Consider the following 18,010-nt stretch of genomic DNA (forward strand, 5'->3'; position numbering starts at 1 on the left):
ATTTTTTTTGCTCTCTTTGTTAAAAAAATATAGGCTGTTTAATTTTTTATTCATATTTTTAAAAGATTAAAAATGATGTTTTTTTTTTCTTGAATAAACAAATTACTAAAACAAGATGAGGAAACATACATAGAAATAGGACCAAGTGAATTTATCACGTTGTATCATACGATTTTTTTATTCTATATCAATGATAGAGAGATCAGAAAACATCTCAAGCAAATCCAATTTTATCATAGTTTTGGGTTACTTTTGTAGAAGCAATTATTGCAACAGATCCCTCCGACATCCAGCAATTTTCGTGTAAATATAGCTGCATTTTCAAAAATCAACCAACTTATGTGAGGAAATATTATGGAAACGGATCAAATCCTAAATGATTTAAATAAAGAAACTGTATGCGAGTGTCAAAATTATAAAACAAATATTTTAGATAAGGTAATTTGGTTATTTTCTTTCTCTATATTTTTTCTTTTCAGTGTCTCTCTTTTCTATCCAACCCCATATATATTGATCCCAATTACGTCAATCATTGTTCTAATTATAAACACTTTTACCTTCTCTTTCAACTGTTTCTTTTCTCTCATCACACTACTTATCATGTCTCTTTATGTAAATTCACCAAATAATCAACCAACGATCTTAAATTAATGCTATATAGCCATAAAATAAAATAACAGAACAAGAACAACAAGATTCAGAGGAACACGTGTAATAAATCCATCAAGAATTTACAAAGATTAATAAAAATATAAAATGTACCATATTTGTTTAATAAAGAAACTAAAACACACCCGTTGTTGTTAACTCAGTAGTCAGTATTGCATTGCATCCATCGGTTCACCACCGGCCACTCACAAAAATGACGACATACGAAGTAATGGAAACTTGCAAAACAAAACACAATATTTCTTTCATTCGACTTATATATATACACACAATAAACTTGGCACTCGCCCATCATCTTGCTATGGAGTCGATCGGCGAGTTAATGCGCTTGAAGCAAAGGATTGAGGAGGCCGACAAGGCCACTGCCGAAGCTCTTTCAACTACCCAGGACGTAAAGGCCAAGAATCGAGAGCTCGCTGCCGAACTAGATATACTAAGGCGCGAGAATGACATTCTTTGGCTGGATCTTCAAAAGGCGTCCAACGAGGAGTGTTAAGATTTTTAAATAGGCAAGCGCACCCAAGTCTCTGTAGTAAAAATAAAAGGTTGTCGAACCTCAGGGACTTGTGAGATAACTTAGATTTCTATTATATTAGTTGATGCTTATAAATTTAAAACTGGAATAGTTACACATATTCAAATTTGAGATATATGATTTTCCAACTTCAAGAAACTAAAGAGTAATTTGATTTAAAGAAAACAGATATAAGAAACAGTTGGGATTTGATTTCATCAATCTCCCTCCTATGTATTCCTATTGATTCTTTCTAAAATTTCCATTACTCATTGTTATTGCATTCTCTATTTTCATTCAAACCCAATCCCTTGGCATAAGAAATTCTGGGATATTCAACTCAATGAATGATTCCTCACTTCATTTAGTTCAATATTCCGCATTACGAATCAGAACTTGTTACAACTATTAAGATCAAGACCATCCCTGGCTCTTAAAAATAATAGGTGATTTGACTCAAGTCTAGATCCAGAAAATGTTTTCCAACTAAATTCTAAATCCAAAATCAAAGATAAGTGATCAGTTTATCTAAGCATTAAGAATGGAATACAAATCACTAACAAAGGGTAATAGATCATATATATATATGAATCAAAGAGAAATACATAGGAGTTTGATGACTACATCAATCCCAAACTTAGAGATTAGCTCTCCATATTACAAGAAATCACCAAGTTACAAGTTGAGAGGTAGAAGAAGAAGATCCTTTGAAGATTCGCGTTCCCACGAGCTCCAGAGTACTCTGTTTTTTTCTTCCTCTCGTGTCAGTCTACCTTTCTCTCTCTTTCTTTCCTTATATATGAAAACAGAGTAAGCAAGAGAGATATGAATCCGCTCAGCGCCTCGAAACGGCTGAGCGGATTGAGAGTTCTTCACCATGAAGAAACCTGAATTCTTCACCATGAAGGAACCTAGGCGCTGAGCGCCTTAAATCCGCTGAGCGGATAGGAGGCAGAGAGCACCTTCACATTTGTGGATGAAATCCGCTGAGCGGATTGGAAATGGCTGAGCGGATTGGAGGCAGAGAGCATTCCTTTTCTTCCAGGGACCAATTCGCTGAGCGGATATGATCCGCTGAGCGCCTTCATTGTGGAAACTCTCTGTTCTTATTCCGCTGAGCGCCTCAGAATGGCTGAGCCATTCTTCTCCAGGTTTCAAATCCTACAAAATAAGCACAAAATTAGATCAAAGGCTTCCTATTCTATGTGCTAACATTGATCAAGAGTATCTCTTTGATTCCATGCCTCTATAAATCAAAATAACATTAATAACAACACAAAAACTATTAGATAAGTGTCTCAAATGAATGTTAAATCAAGCTAATTAGACACTTATCAAACTACCCCCAACTTAGAAATTTGTTTGTCCTCAAACAACAATCTTCGTTGAGAATAATATGACTAACTCATCTTTCCAGTGAATACAAAAGTTTCACCCAACAAATATATCAATACATTTTTCATGATTTCACAGAATACAATGAACTTATTTTTCAAAATCCAGTGAGTGATTGCTACAACAATTGATACCCAATTGATGACAAACATTGTGAACCTCAAGCACACTCAAGGAAAATATCCAATCATCTTCCATTGTTTTCAGCCAAGAGCACTCAAATTTCCTCACTAGTGTATAACTCTCTTAGTATATTGTGCAGATGAGTGTTTCTCTCCTTTCATGCACCAAACAAGCTAAGTCTGATTTGTTACCTGTCTCTCACAAGTCTATTGTTAAGACTAAGCATGAATTACTAAGGACTTAAGAGGGTTGTAACATGGCCTGGCTATCAGAGATTTGGTTTTTCTTTGGGAATCTGATCTGAAAGCCTGTTTGACAAGAGACATTCTCACTCATATGGTTAATCAAATCCTTGCTCTAGCTTGAATTCTCTTGATTCTTTATACCTCATCCCTCTTTGAATGACTTACTGGTTCCTTCTCTTTTGAAATATTGCACAAGTTAATGGAATGATAACAAGGAACCTTGATTACAAAATTAACTCAAATTTTTTTTTTTTTTTTTTTTATTATTTATTTTTTTTTTTTTTAGAGATATACATAATAATACACTGTAATAGAGATATACAATCCAGCTTCAACCACATGATCTCTCCATGCAAACTACCCCCAACTTGGTTCAAACCCACTTGTTTCATAAAAATGTCTCTTACCAACAAGGCTAAGGACAATCATGGTTTTCCATTTTGAGCTTAGGGGTTCTGTTTAAGGTCAGATTTTATGTTCAAGGATTCATGGGTTGGCTTTTTGGCTACTGGTTAAATTAAACAACTGCCTTAGAAATTTCATGCATAGCATAACTGTAACTAATGAGAGACTCAAACAAAACTGACCGCATGAATTAGTGATGACTCTCCAAGATTGTATTTTAACTGTTTGGCTCACTCACTCACACGGTTTGGTTAAGTGCCCTAACATCAACAACTTTAGAATCATTTCAACTTCACTTGAACAAACTTGAAGCACACAATCAAAGTCAAAATTGTAACCACTTGTGCAACAATGTAACTTCCCAGATTAGAAAATATTGATCATTGAAAACTTGGAATCATAAATTTGCACTTTCTAGAAAAATTTGTCAGTTGAGTTAAACCAAAGCAAGCAACTAATGTATCCAAAATAAAATGCACAATACTGATAATAAATAAAACGAAACAAAATAAACTGCACAAAAACCCTCAGATGTCCTCATCATCATGGTCATCTCCTTCAGCTCCATCTCCTCCTTCTTGCTCCTGCTCATCCTCTCCTCCTTCAAAATGTGGACTGTCCCCAGGCCAATAAAAGTGTTGCTGAAATGCCTCTGGGGATGGCCATTGGAAAGGAGGGCCACCCTGAAACTGGTGCTGATGGGCATGATACATGCTAGTGTTGAGTGACATCAGTGCCAGATGGTTGGCCAGATTCTGCTGCTCTATGTGATGAAAGTGTGCAGCCATGAAGTCCTGAGCAGGTACTTGGGACGAAGAAGAGCCTTGCCCATGCCTCGGGGGTCGAGGTTGTGAAGCATCTCCATGCTGCTCACTTTTGCAATGTATTTTAATATATGCAGCATTGATGGGAGGTCGGAGAGCTTTATTTAAATTACCAGGCAAACGAGAACCACTAAATAAACATAGCCCAGTAATTAAACCTGGAAAGCCCAAAGGTCTAGAAACACCTGTTGAAGACGGAGAAGATAGCACGATCTTGTGTATTTCATCTGAAATAATTGTAGGTATATCCACCTCTGTCTTTTGCAAAATAGAATAAAGAAGTGTTGCTCTGGGCATGTTTAGATCAGATATGTGGGTGATGCAGTACACATTACAATATAAGAGATTCTGCCAGATACGTGCAGTGGTAGTCAAATTCTTCCTAAGGAATGAAACTGGGTTACCTGTGAGTCCCACTGTGTATGTACATCCAGGCAAACATAACAGCTTAGCCATTTTGTCCGCATTAAAAGCATGGGCTTTCTTCAATCGGCCAAATTCATCCAAACCATCACCTCCTATAACATCAGGACTACCCAAATACTGCTGAATGGCATCCCTAGAATAACTGACCACAGCGCCTCTGACCCAGCTGTTTCTAGTTTGATCAGTCCTCTGGAGCGGGTAAGCATTGGCATAAAACTCCTTGATGATCTCTTCATTATATTTCTTTTCAGGAGTAGCCAATTTGTTCCATTTCCTGCGAGTCAGCTCCCTTTGGAAGTCCATATATTCTCCGACTTCCAACTCCACCCGCCTTTCAGTTACTATCTGTCGAGGCTCCAATTCTGCATATCGTTGCTGCTTGGACTTGGTCATGAACCTGTGTCTATCCAAACGAATGGGAGCGACAGGTGGAGGAGAAGGATTCTCATTGTCAGAATCTTGTGGAGGAGGATTTGAAGAAGCAGCCCCCTTCCTTTTCTTGCTGGCTGGGATCTCATGGGTGGGTTTAGGTTTTCCCATCTGCAAATCACAAGTGTTAGGTAATTTCAAATAATTCATTCAATCATAAAAACAGCATGAGTCTCTGCCTCTGATCCGCTCAGCGCCTCTGATCCGCTGAGCGCCTCAAACAAGCCTGGGTTTCTGGCCTCAATCCGCTCAGCGCTTTTGAAGCGCTGAGCGCCTTGCTCTAGAACTTGAAAATTTTCAGTTTTTGAACTTAAAACCCAACAATCAATAAAACCTTCTCACAAAACACAATTTTGGCTTTAAATGAAATGACAATGAATTTACAAGCCTAAGCCCTTAACATGGATTGCAGAAACTCAGGAACCCTAACACAGTCTATGAACTTTGATGTAAAATTTGAAACCCCAACATAAATTATTAAGAGCAACCCAATGGGATTACAAAATTTAAAGAATAGAGCAGAAAAAGTTAAACCCTAGTCAGCATAGAACAATGACAGAAAAATTCATCCATGAAAGCCAAGGGCTGGTGCAAAAGAAGAACATGCATGGACATACCTGAAATCTGTTAGATGCACAAAGAAAAATCACAGAAGCAAGGGTATAGAGAGCAGTTATGTGAGAATAGGAATAGCAAGAGGGAGAGGGAGAGGGATAGGCTCAAAACGTGAAGAATAGGAGAGTGAACGTGGGTTATGTGTATAACCCCTTTTCAGCTGAGACTTTTAATTCAATTAGAGGCCCAACCCGTGATCCATCCGCTCAGCGCTTGGAATGCGCTGAGCGTTTTGCCTCCAGAGAGCTCACAAACCTCATGCGCTGAGCGCCTTAATTCCGCTGAGCCATTTGGCTCCAGAGAGCTCCAGGGATTTTTGCCATTCCAGGCGCTGAGCGCCTTCCCTCCAGGGACTCATCTGGTTTACTTACTGATATAAGGGGCTGAGCCACTCAGAGGGGCTGAGCCACTGAGTCCTGGATCAGAAATTATACAATTCTTATTCTAGCTCAGTTTTGATCCCAAATTCCTTAATATTCTTCCTTTACTCCATCAAAACAAACACACATTGAACATCAAAGAAAATGCATAATCTAACACAATATTCTTGAATTTATTTTAAGCATTAAATTCTAAACTCACTCCCTAAAACATCACACATATGAAATTAAACATGCAATACTAAATAATCAAACCACTTTTAAAAACATAACGTCTGGGTTGCCTCCCAGCAAGCGCTTCTTTATTGTCATTAGCTTGACACTTCTTGAAGTCATGGATCAATGAGATGAGTGACATTGGTGAGTTGCTCAATATCACCACCTAAGTATGGCTTAATTCTTTGGCCATTCACCATCCAAGATCTTCCAGAGTTTGGTTCTTCCAATTCTACTGCCCCATATGGCTTAACTGATTTGATGACAAAAGGGCCTGACCATTTGGACTTGAGTTTTCCAGGGAATAATCTCAACCTGGAATTGAACAATAACACCTGTTGACCTGGTTGGAAGTTTCTCTGGATAATTTTTCTATCATGATAAGACTTGACCTTGCTTTTATAAATCCGTGATGATTCATAGGCTTGTAACCGCATCTCTTCAAGCTCATGTAACTGGAGCTTTCTCTTTTCACCTGCAGCTTTCGAATCAAAATTCAATGCTTTCAATGCCCAATAGGCCTTATGCTCCAACTCAACTGGAAGATGACAGGCTTTCCCATAGACAAGCTGAAATGGAGAAAGTCCAATTGGAGTTTTGTATGCTGTCCTGTAAGCCCACAATGTGTCATCCAATTTCAAAGACCAATCTTTTCTTGAACTGGCTACAGTCTTTTCTAAAATTTTCTTCAACTCCCTATTGGAAACCTCTGCCTGTCCATTCGTCTGGGGATGGTAAGGTGTAGCTACCTTGTGTCTCACACCATAGTGCTGCAACACATTCTTCAGCTGTGTGTTACAGAAATGAGAACCACCATCACTAATGAGCACTCTCGGTGTTCCAAATCGAGTAAAGATGTTCTTCTTCAAGAACTTGATCACCGTTCGTGCATCAGCCTTCTGAGTTGCTAAAGCTTCCACCCATTTAGAAACATAGTCCACAGCAACCAGAATGTACTCATTGGAATAAGAGGAAGGAAGTGGTCCTACAAAGTCAATTCCCCAGCAGTCAAACACTTCGATTTCAAGAATATTTTGCAATGGTAACTCATGCCTTTTGGAAATTCCACCAGTTCTCTGACATTTATCACAATTCTTGCAATGTTCATGAGAATCTTTAAAGATAGTAGGCCAGTAGAATCCAGACTGGAGAATCTTTGCTGCTGTGCGATCTCCATTGTAGTGACCTCCATAGGGTGAATTGTGACAGTGCCACAAGATATCCTTGACCTCTGTACCTGAAACACACCTTCTTAACAAACCATCAGCACCAATCTTAAATAAATAAGGATCATCCCACACATAATAAGTAGAATCCTTTAAGAATTTCTTTCTTTGCTGCCAATTAAAATCTTCTGGAATGACCCCGGCTGCTTTAAAATTTGCCATATCGGCAAACCAAGGTCGTTCCTGCACCAAGAATAATTTTTCATCTGGAAATTCTTCATGGATTGCACTTTCAAGTATGGTCACCTCATCATTTTCCAATCTGGAAAGGTGGTCTGCAATTTGGTTTTCACAGCATTTCTTGTCCTTTATCTCTAAATCAAATTCCTGTAACAATAAAATCCATCTTATTAACCTTGGCTTGGAATCAGATTTAGTTAACAAATACTTGATTGCTGCATGGTCAGTAAACACAGTAATTTTTGAGCCAATCAAATAAGAACGAAATTTTTCAAGTGCATACACTATTGCAAGTAATTCTTTTTCTGTGGTTGCATAATTCATTTGAGTTTCATTCAAAACTTTACTCGCATAATGTATGGCATGAAAAATTTTGTTTTTCCTTTGTCCTAGTACAGCACCTACTGCATAATCACTCGCATCACACATTAATTCAAAACCAAAATTCCAATCCGGACTAGTGATTATGGGTGCCGAACACAGTTTTTGTTTCAAAAGTGAGAAAGCAGCCAAGCAATTATCATCAAAATTAAATTTAACATCTTTAACAAGGAGATTGCTAAGCGGTTTGGCGATCTTTGAGAAATCTTGGATGAAACGCCTATAGAATCCAGCATGTCCAAGAAAGCTTCGAATCCCTTTTACATTTGTTGGTGGAGGAAGCTTAGAGATGACTTCCACTTTAGCTGGATCCACCTCGATACCTTTCTCAGAGATCTTGTGGCCAAGCACTATTCCTTCAGTCACCATAAAATGACATTTCTCCCAATTAAGCACCAAATGAGTTTCAACACACCGCCTCAGTACAGTGTTGAGATTCTCTAAACATGTATCAAATGATGCTCCAAACACAGAAAAATCATCCATGAAAATCTCAATACACTTCTCAACAAGATCAGAAAAGATGGCCAACATGCACCTTTGAAATGTGGCTGGTGCGTTACATAATCCAAATGGCATTTTCCTATATGCAAACACACCAAAAGGACATGTAAATGCTGTCTTTTCTTGGTCCTCCGGATCCACTGCTATCTGATTATAACCAGAATAACCATCCAAAAAACAGTAGTATGCCTTACCTGCCAACCTTTCTAACATCTGGTCCATGAAGGGTAATGGGAAATGATCCTTCCTTGTGGCCTGGTTTAGTTTCCGGTAATCAATACACATCCGCCAACCAGTGACTGTCCGTGTAGGGATCAATTCATTCTTATCATTCACCACGACCGTCATACCTCCTTTCTTAGGAACCACCTGAACAGGACTAACCCATGCACTATCGGAGATAGGGTAAATCATGCCAGCTTCAAGCAACTTAATCACCTCTTTTCTGACCACCTCCTTCATTGTTGGATTGAGGCGCCTTTGAGGTTGTGCTACAGGCCTATAATCCTGTTCCATCAGGATCCGGTGCATACAATATGAAGGGCTAATACCTTTCAAATCTGACAGCGTCCAACCGATAGCTCCTTCATTAGCCTTCAGAACTTCAATTAGCTTCTTTTCCTCCTCAACAGATAGGGAACTATTGATTATAACTGGTTTGCCACCATTTGCTTCAAGAAAGACATACTTGAGATGGCTTGGCAATTGCTTTAACTCTAATTTCTGAGGTTGAAACTTTTCCTCCTTGTTTAAATCTTGAACACTTGTTGAACTAGGAGAAATTTCCTTTGCTTTGTCCAGCTCTTCCAAACACTTCTGTATTTCTTTTTCATCCTCCTCATTGATTTCACTGACTGCATTAACCAGTGCTTTCTCTAATGGTGTAGCTACTGAGAATGACTTTTGAGCTTCCATACACAGCTCATCAATCACATCCACTCTGAAGCAGCCTGACTTATCACTTGGATGTTTCATGGCTTCAAATACATTAAAATTCACTTCATCATCCTGAACTCTAACCTTGAGTTTGCCATCATCAACATCAATAATGACCTTGGCTGTCTTCATGAATGGTCGTCCTAAAATAAGAGGAACTTCAGAATCTTCCTCCATATCCATGATAACAAAATCAACTGGGAACCAAAACTTATCAACTTTCACCAAGAGGTCTTCAACAATACCATGAGGATACTTAATGGATCTATCAGCCAGCTGCAGGGTCATCCTGGTAGGTCTCACCTCTACTTGGCCTATCCTCTGTAACATAGACAAAGGCATCAGATTGATACTGGCTCCTAAGTCCAACAATGCCTTCCCCACAGAAACATTGCCAATAGTGACTGGCAAGGTAAAACTCCCTGGATCTCTAGACTTTTGTGGAAGTGACTTCTGAATTATAGCACTGCAACCTGCCTCTAGCTCCACTGTTCCATCTTCACTCAACTTCCTCTTTTTTGTCAGAAGCTCTTTCATAAACCTTGCATAAGATGGCATCTGTTCCAAGGCCTCTGCAAAAGGTATGTTGATCTGTAACCGCTTGATTATATCAAGGAACCTTGCAAATTGTCGTTCCTTGTCTTTCTTTGACGGAGCATGTGGGTAAGGTAAATTCTTCACAGGAGGAGGCCTAACAACTTCTTTCCCTTTCTTCTTACTCTCCTCCTTCACCTCTCCATCTCTACTCTCATTTTTTTGGCTTTCTATTTTATTTTTTTCATTTTTGTCAGCCTCATTATTCAACTCCACTCCTTTCTCACTTTCTAACTCAACTCCATTCTTTTTTTCTTCTTCTCCACCATTATTGTCTCTCAAATTATCACCAATCCCTTTTCCTATCACAGTGCCTCTCCTAGTTGTAATTGACTGACAATGCTCTTTAGGATTGACTTGTGTATTAGCTGAAAAATTTTTGCTTTGTTGATCTGCCAATTGCTTGGCTAGCTGCCCCACTTGAACCTCCAGGTTTCTGATAGACGCTTCAGTGTTTTTCTGGTTAGTTGTGGAAACCTGCATAAATTGTGTAAGAGCATCCTCCATTTTTGACAACCTATCTGGCTGATAAGAAGACTGATTTTGATATGGCTTTTGTGGAGGCTGCCTTTGTGATGGTCCTGCTTCTTGTTTCCACCCAGAATACTGATTTTGATTATTTCTCCAGCCTTGATTCTGATTATAGTTACCAGAGAAATTCCCTTGCCTTCCTGGATTGTTCATATAATTAACTTCCTCCTCCTGTTCTGATTCAGATATAGAACAATGCCCATTTGGATGATCACCTGCACAAAAATCACATCTCATTACTTGTTGAGAGCGTGAAGATGATCCTACTTGAAGTTTGGACATCTGTTTCTTTATCTCTTCCATCTGCTGAGAAAGAAGCTTATTCTGAGCCAGAATTGCATTTTGAGTATCCAGTTCCAGAATTCCCCTTTTTGAAGGCTGGCTCCTGTCATGGTGAGCTTGGTAATCACTGGCTGCCAAAGCATCAATAATAGTGATTGCTTCCTCAGAATCCTTCATCATCATTGAACCACCTGCAGAAGCATCCAATAACATCTTTGTCTGTGGTCTTAACCCATTACAGAACATATTAAGTTGTGCCACATCATCAAACCCATGATTCGGGCATTTCCTCAGCAAGGATTTATATCTCTCCCAAGCTTCACACAAAGGTTCATCAGCGCCTTGAGAAAATGTTGCAATTGCTGATTTGGCACTTATATATCTAGAAGGAGGAAAGAATCTAGCTAAGAACTTCCTTTCTACGTCCTCCCATCTAGTTAGGCTCTGATTTGGATGAGCCTGCAACCATGTCTTCGCTTTTCCTGTCAAAGAGAAGGGAAATAATCTCAAGTAGACCGCTTCTTCATCTTCTCCAGGAATGCCCATAGTGCCAATAAGCTCATAGAAAGTTGACAGATGTGTGTAGGGATCTTCATGGTCCATCCCTGCAAATTGATTGGCAGTGATGAGAGATAATAATGCTGGTTTCATCTCCACCCCCTTAGCTGGTCTAGCTATACTGGAAAAGTGCCTAGGACCCAATTGATGATTGTATTCTCCAAGGAGTCTCCTTGGCTGATGATGAGGTCCATGACCACCTGGTCCTTCTTCAGCCATTGATTCAGAATTAAAGTGTTGAGCTGAAACTGAAGTGGAAGTACCCTCCTGTTCCCGTCTCTCCTGTTCAAGCTTCCTTTGTCGCCTTCTTCTGCTATTATTTTTCCTAGCTGTTTTCTCAATCTCTGGATCAAATAACAGCTGCTCAGCAGGAATTTTTCCTCGCATACAAAGACTGACTTAAACAGAAAAGTTAGAACAACAGGTAAAGAATATATTCAACAAAATGAAAACTAAACAATATATACAATAAGCTCCAACTAGTACAATAGAAATCACAACTATCTTGACACAAGTCCCCGGCAACGGCGCCAAGAAACTTGTTAAGATTTTTAAATAGGCAAGCGCACCCAAGTCTCTGTAGTAAAAATAAAAGGTTGTCGAACCTCAGGGACTTGTGAGATAACTTAGATTTCTATTATATTAGTTGATGCTTATAAATTTAAAACTGGAATAGTTACACATATTCAAATTTGAGATATATGATTTTCCAACTTCAAGAAACTAAAGAGTAATTTGATTTAAAGAAAACAGATATAAGAAACAGTTGGGATTTGATTTCATCAATCTCCCTCCTATGTATTCCTATTGATTCTTTCTAAAATTTCCATTACTCATTGTTATTGCATTCTCTATTTTCATTCAAACCCAATCCCTTGGCATAAGAAATTCTGGGATATTCAACTCAATGAATGATTCCTCACTTCATTTAGTTCAATATTCCGCATTACGAATCAGAACTTGTTACAACTATTAAGATCAAGACCATCCCTGGCTCTTAAAAATAATAGGTGATTTGACTCAAGTCTAGATCCAGAAAATGTTTTCCAACTAAATTCTAAATCCAAAATCAAAGATAAGTGATCAGTTTATCTAAGCATTAAGAATGGAATACAAATCACTAACAAAGGGTAATAGATCATATATATATATGAATCAAAGAGAAATACATAGGAGTTTGATGACTACATCAATCCCAAACTTAGAGATTAGCTCTCCATATTACAAGAAATCACCAAGTTACAAGTTGAGAGGTAGAAGAAGAAGATCCTTTGAAGATTCGCGTTCCCACGAGCTCCAGAGTACTCTGTTTTTTTCTTCCTCTCGTGTCAGTCTACCTTTCTCTCTCTTTCTTTCCTTATATATGAAAACAGAGTAAGCAAGAGAGATATGAATCCGCTCAGCGCCTCGAAACGGCTGAGCGGATTGAGAGTTCTTCACCATGAAGAAACCTGAATTCTTCACCATGAAGGAACCTAGGCGCTGAGCGCCTTAAATCCGCTGAGCGGATAGGAGGCAGAGAGCACCTTCACATTTGTGGATGAAATCCGCTGAGCGGATTGGAAATGGCTGAGCGGATTGGAGGCAGAGAGCATTCCTTTTCTTCCAGGGACCAATTCGCTGAGCGGATATGATCCGCTGAGCGCCTTCATTGTGGAAACTCTCTGTTCTTATTCCGCTGAGCGCCTCAGAATGGCTGAGCCATTCTTCTCCAGGTTTCAAATCCTACAAAATAAGCACAAAATTAGATCAAAGGCTTCCTATTCTATGTGCTAACATTGATCAAGAGTATCTCTTTGATTCCATGCCTCTATAAATCAAAATAACATTAATAACAACACAAAAACTATTAGATAAGTGTCTCAAATGAATGTTAAATCAAGCTAATTAGACACTTATCAAGGAGCGTCGTCAGATGGAAGAGGCGAAGGCCGAACTGGACCGGCTAAAAGAGGAAGCGAAAGAGCGTATCGTCGCTCAACATGAAGCTGGGTTCTGACATGCCGTTCGGCAAGCCAAATACTTTGGCCAATTCCGGGAGGACTTCGAATTTGACATGGGCCAAGATTTTTACCAAGGGTCCTTCATGTCGTTCGGGGAGATGCCCGAGGGGGTGAACCCCAATAGCAATGAGCCGAGTGCTGTCCCCCAGCCAGAGGAAGATACTCAGGTTGCATCCGATGACGAGGCCGAAGACGAGCAAGAGGAACAAAATCCCGAGCAGGAGGTGAATGATGATGCCAAGATTCGCGAGGACCCCGTCGGGAATCCTGAGGATTAGGTTGTCGTTTGAAGGAATTTAGGGTAGGTTAAAATAGTTTGTTTTTCAATGGTTGCCAACAGGTTTTTGTAATAGGGCCGATAGAGTCGTTCCTTTTGGGTAATGAAATGTGATTTTTGCCAATCGGACAATGTTGTTTGTTAACATAAATAAACTTGCCTATTTTGATTGAATAATGTAACATTCTCTTCATTGTACAAATTCTGAAGGCACGTCCTTGGCCGAGTGGAGTCACTCGGCAAAACGTCCTTTTTGAGTAAAAATGAGAGCAATCATTTGGCGAAGGCGCCTTAGCGAATTTCGAAGGTATCTTCGCCGAGTTAGTTTGATCGGCAAGGGATCCTTGTGAGTGAAAACTGAATGGGGTCATTCGGCCAAGGCGTCCTTTTTTAGTGAAAACCGAATGGGGTCATTCGGCAAGGCGTTCTTTTTTAGTGAAAACCGAATGGGGTCATTCAACAAGGCGTCCTTTTTGAGTGAAAACCGAATGGGGTCATTCGGCAAGGCGTCCTTCTTGAGTAAAAACCAATGGGGTCATTCGGCAAGGCGTCTTTTTTGAGTAAAAATCGAATGAGGTTATTCGGCAAGGCGTCCCTTTTTGAAACTTTCAGACAAGGACACTCGAGAGGGAAGCCTCTTTGTACAGATTCTAAAGGCACATCCTTAGCCGAGTGGGATCACTCGGGAGGGAAGCCTTTTTGCATGAAGTCCGAAGGCACATCCTTGGCCGAGTGGGGTCACTCGGGAGGAAAACCTTTTTTATATGAAGTTCGAAGGCACATCCTTGGCCGAGTGGGCTCACTCGGGAGGGAAGCCTTTTTTGTATGAAGTCTGAAGGCACATCTTTGGCCGAGTGGGCTCACTCAGGAGGGAAGCCTTTTTTGCATGAAGTCCGAAGGCACATCCTTGCCGAGTGGGGTCCTCGGGAGGGAAGCCTTTTTTGTATGAGAAGGCACATCCTTGGCCGAGTGGGGTCACTCGGGAGGGAGCCTCTTTGTATGGATTCCGAAGGCACATCCTTGGCCGAGTGGGGTCACTCGGGAGGGAAGCCTTTTTTGTACGAATTTTGATCAAGCAGCAAAGAATAAAAAACACCGAATAAGAGTGAAGTGTACTTGATTAATTTGTGCCTCGTTAAAAACCTGGTCGGCCAAAACCCCTTTTCACTTTTTTATAAGGAGAAAAAAGACTGACCGAGGAAAAGAGTGCACCTGGGTGTGTTTACAACGCTTTACATATACAAATTTAAAACAAAAATTCAACTATAGTAATTCTTCAGGTGAGTCGAATTCCATGTCCTGGGGATCATTTTTCCCGAAAGCTCTTCTAGCTTGTATGCTCCATTTTGGAGATTATGCCTGATTCTGAATGGGCCATCCCAGTTGGCCGCTAACTTAACTTCGCGGGGGTTGTGTCTTGCCAATCCTTATGCTCTCCATACCAAATCTCCTTCCTTCAAGTGTCTTTTGGTGAGGTTGGAATTAAACCTCCGTTTCATTCTCTGTCTGCACGCCTCGGCAACAAGCTGAGCCCTATTGCGCACTTCGTCAACCAAATCGACCTCAGCCCGAAGCGATGCATCGTTGGAGGCCTCATCGAAATATGCTCAGCGAAATGAAGGCTCTCCGACTTCAACCGAAATCATTGCGTCGGTGCCGTACGTCAATCGAAAGGGAATCTCTTGGGTTGTGGACTGGGGGGTGCAGCGATAAGCCCATAGTACTTCCGAAAGCTCTTCGGCCCAGACTCCTTTGGCTTCTCCCAAGCGTTTCTTCAATTTCGAGAGAATCACTTTGTTGGCGACTTCGGCTTGGCCATTTGATTGTGGATGCTCGACTGATGTAAATTAGTGTTTGATCCCCAAGTCTTGGAGAAACTTGTTGAGCTTTTGGTCCGTAAATTGAAGGTCGTTGTCCGTCACTATGGCATGAGGGCTGCTGAAGCGTGTGATGACATTCTTCCAAAGGAACTTTTGAACGTTGCTCGTTGTGATGGTGGCAAGTGGCTCGGCCTCGATCCACTTGGTGAAATAATCAATTGCGACCAGCAAGAACTTGCATTGCCCCTTAGCAATAGGAAAAGGTCCTAGTATATCCATTCCATATAGGGTGAACGGCCATGGCAAACTGATGCTATGTAGCTGTTCGGCCGAAGCGTGAATTAAGTTGCCATGTTTCTGGCACTGAATACACCGTTTTACAAACTCCATGCAATCAGATCTGAGTGTCAGCCAATAGTAGCCAGCCCTTAGCACTTTTGCTGCTAAAGTCCTTTCCCCCGAGTGAGAACCGTAGATTCCTTCGTGGACTTCCCTCACAACATAATCGGCTTGTTCGGAGTCGATACATTTAAGCAATGGAGATGAAAAACCTCTCCGGTAGAGTTCACCACCCACTACCGAATACCTTGTCGCTTGGGTTCTCAGCTTCTTGGCCGCCAAAAGACATGCTAGTTCGGTGCCTTTAGTAATAAAGCGTAATATGTCGCTCATCCATGTTGCTGGTTGTTCGGTAACTGCTAGACACTCGGTGGTATCGATGCTCGGGGTTGAGAGTTCAAAATAAAGGGTGGTTCGGAGTTGTCCAGGTTTGCGATTGCTGGTCACTAATCGGGATAAATGATCGGCCCTCTCATTGTTCTCATTGATCGGCCCTCATCCTGCTAATTCGGGCTTCCTCAATACTTTGGCGATTGGACAATCAGTACGCACTATGACCCGATGGCTATGAAAGTATTGTTGGAGGCGCCGCGCAGTGTGGACCAAACCAAGGGCCACCTTTTTTTAGAAGTTGATACCTCCCTTCGAAGTCTTGAAGCATTCGGTTGACGAAATAGATAGGTCTTTGTGAATCTTTTTCTTGCACCAAGACAGCGCTGATTGCTTCGTTGGAGACACATAGATATACCACCATGTCTAGATTAGAATCGGGTTTAGAAAGGATCGGAGGCGAGCCGAGTCGTTGCTTGAGGGTTTTAAAAGCTTCCTCACATTCTGTCGTCCAGCTGAACTTGCTGGCTTTCTTTAGCAGTCCAATGATGGGTTTTGTTGTTTTGGCTAGGCATGGAAGGAACCGAGAAAGTGAGATTAGCCGACGGCTAATTTTTGAACTTCTTTGATGTTGTGCGGACTCCTCATTCCAATCACCGTCTGGCATTTATCTAGATTGGCGTCAATGCTTCTGGCCGACAACATGAAGCCGAGGAATTTACCCCCAGCTATGTCAAAAATGCACTTTTCAGGGTTTAGCATCATGTCGTGCTTCCGAAGCTGTTGAAAGACTTCTGCAAGATCATCTTTATGAGTGCTGAGATCATTTGACTTGACGACCATGTCGTCGACATACACTTCAAGGTTTTTGTCGATTTGAAACTTGAAGATCTTGTCCATCAGCCGCTGATAGGTTCCCCAGCATTTTTTAAATCGAATGGCATCACCCGATAACAGTAGTTGGTCGATTCAGTGATGAAAGTTGTTTTCACTTCATCCTGTGGGTGCATCCGGATTTGGTTATATCCCGAATAGGCATCCAGGAAGGTTAACAGCTTATGTCCTGCCGCCCCGTCGACCAATCGGTCGATGTTAGGAAATGGGTAGGCATCTTTGGGGCAGGCCTTATTAAGGTTGGTGTAGTCCGTGCACATTCACCACTTTCCATTGGGTTTCTTGACCATGACTACATTTGCTAGCCAAGTGGTATATTGCACTTCCCGAATGAATCGTGCTTGTAGCAGCTTAGCAACCTCCAATTCAACAGCTACTTTCCTTTCTGTTCCCATCTTCCTTTTTTGTTGAGTAACCGGTTTGGCTGTCGGGAAAATTGACAATCTATGGTACATAAAACTTGGGTCTATACCTGGCATGTCCGACGGCGTCCACGCAAACAAGTCTTTGTTCGAGACGATCACTTTGCTTACTGCCATTCGCTCGGTTTCTGACAAGCCGATCCCGATGTAAGTGACTTGGGATGGTTGCGAGCCGATCTGCAAAGGGATTATTTCTTCAATCGGTTCTGCCCGTTCGTCATTCAATATTGGATCAAGATCCCATGTTGGCACCGACTCCGAGGACTAAGGAGTTATGGGATGAACTCGCCTTGACTTTGCTAGCTTTTCTTCGATAGGAGGTATCCATAGACTTGCGAAGTAACATTCCTGAGCTGCCTTCTGGTCGGCATGGATGGTGAGAATGTTTCCTCTATCGGATGGGAACTTCATGGCGAGATGTGGTGTCGACACAATGGCCCCTAAGGCATTCAACGAGGGCGGACCAAGTAGTATATTATACGATGTGTTGGC

This window comes from Cajanus cajan, chromosome 10 (genome assembly GCF_000230855.2).
Source record: "Cajanus cajan strain Asha chromosome 10, NIPB_CcT2T_4, whole genome shotgun sequence".
NCBI lineage: Eukaryota > Viridiplantae > Streptophyta > Magnoliopsida > Fabales > Fabaceae > Cajanus > Cajanus cajan.